Source organism: Conger conger, chromosome 6 (genome assembly GCF_963514075.1).
Source record: "Conger conger chromosome 6, fConCon1.1, whole genome shotgun sequence".
Classification (NCBI taxonomy): Eukaryota; Metazoa; Chordata; class Actinopteri; order Anguilliformes; family Congridae; genus Conger; species Conger conger.
Genome location: NC_083765.1, coordinates 1,134,106 through 1,136,357, shown reverse-complemented (window position 1 = coordinate 1,136,357; position 2,252 = coordinate 1,134,106).

Sequence of the window (2,252 nt, the reverse complement as noted above, 5' to 3'; positions counted from 1 at the left end):
CCCTCCAGGGCCCTGAGACGGAAAGGCTGCACTTGTGTCAACAAAGTACAGATATGAACATTTCACATTTACATAAAGTGTTGTGTGTGTGCGCCCTGCAATGGATCGGAGGCCAGGATGTATTCCTGCCTCTCACCCAATGCATGGTGGGATAGGCTCCTTTGCTCATGTATTTTGTTCTAGAATTACGCATCCACTTGCTGGGAATACGCACATACAGAACCAAACGGGATGTGGGTTAAAGTGAGCAGCATTAAAAAGGTTTTGCAAGAATACCTAGAAGTGTCATACGATAATCCCCCAATTCTTAAAATAAAACCAGAAACATGTGGTAGTGGAGTGGCAGGTATTTCACCAGACTGAAAAGTGCATCCATGGTTGGGGATAGGACAAGACAATGCGTGTATCTATAAGAAACACCGGTTAAATAAGACAAAAATAATACATGAATGTGTCGCTCTTTTAATATATTTTTAACGGTCTTTTAAAAAATGTTCTCACATTCACCCTGCCACAAATTCAATACGAACGTACATGTGGATAATTTCCTTATTATTCAAGTTTGAAGCCAAGTTTAATTATGATTCAAATGATATGAATGCGTAGTTTATGTCTTGCCGACGCTTTGTTTCCTTGTGTTTTGGTCCTCTGAGGCCACCGTAGGGATAAGTATTGGAGATTGGTGTTGCTCTGAGGTAAGTTCTGATTCAAGGTCCAGTGCATGAAGTGCAAAGTGTTCCTCTGTTTCACCCCTTTTTTTTTTACTTCCGTACGCAGGAAAGCTGAATTTGAGTAGGGCCACATGACAAAGCACCCATGACTATCAATTTTATGGTAGAATACCTACAAGTACTTTTTGCCTGTTTTTTTTTTTTTTTTAAAGGACACACTGTTTTTAGTGCTAAACTGTGTAGAATTCATACTGTGTGAATTTAATTTAAAATGTTTTGTAAAACCTTGTCCCTTTTTTGCACATTGTTGCTTGTAGGTAACATTCCTCCACTAAAATTACCAATGAAATTAACTGGCTTGTTCAGATTGAATGTTTCCATATTTTTGCCTTTCTATTGATATACTTTAATGCAAAAAATGAATCTTCATTAAATATTCATTTTTACTACTGTGCTCTGTCCAAAAGTAACATATTCAATAGTACCCCTCCCCAAAAAAAAGTTTAAAAAAATAGTGGACCATGATAAAGTAAAAACCGGATTATATATTTTTTTCATCAATGATTTCATAAGGCATGCAGTAGAGGGTTAATTGGCTGTTCTATTTCAAAGGTTGAAGAAATGAGTGCCGTTTGTGTGAAAGAGTGCTGTTTGTATGAGTCTAGTAAACTTGCAACAATGAAGGAATGTTTTAATCACAGCAATCAGTGTCAAGAGACCGTCAGATGTTTGAGGGTTGTAGTAATCAGACAAACAATTGGGCTAAACTAAACAGCTTGAAAAATAAATACAACAATGCCAGAAACAATTCCAGCCTTGCTCTTTTAAACCTCACTTAAAACCCAGGGCATCTGCAAGAACCCCCCCCCCCCCCCCCCCCCATCTTAAATAAACTCCATCATCTCTGAAACTATATACAGTACAGACATGGTTCAACACATAAAACAATGCACACTTTTGCACAAAAATGACACAATCTGCTCATCCTGCAGGAGTTTCACTCATGTACGCCGTACAGTGCAGTCCATAAGTATTTGGACAGTGACACAATGTTCGTCACTACATTGCACTTAAAATGAAACAATGTATTAGGTTAAAGTGCAGACTGCCAGATTTAATCTAAGTGTTTTTACATCCACATAGGAGGAACCATGTAGGAATTACAGCCCTTTTTATACACCCCCCCATTTCAGGGTGCCATAATATTTGGGACAAATGGCTTCACAGTTTGGGTGGAGCATTGCTTCCTGAGTGCAGGTATTCAGTATCTTGTCTTTTTTAAAATTTTATTCATTATGAGGCTGGGAAATTAAATAATAGCCTGAGACATAGGCTTATCAAAGTAAATGGTTTGGAATGTTATAAAAAATAAAATAAAAAAAAGAGCACTCGTGAGTTCAGTCATTGCAAAGGTGTCCTGTAAAACCAACCGGCCTGTGGTTACCAGGACCACAGGCTCCAGCCTTTCCAACACGCATCTGGCCTCTCCCATACATGTGCTGACACATGCAGTCTCCACTGCTGCAATAGAAACGACTCATTTCTTGACTTTACAACATCAACAGAGCTCAAAAACGCACA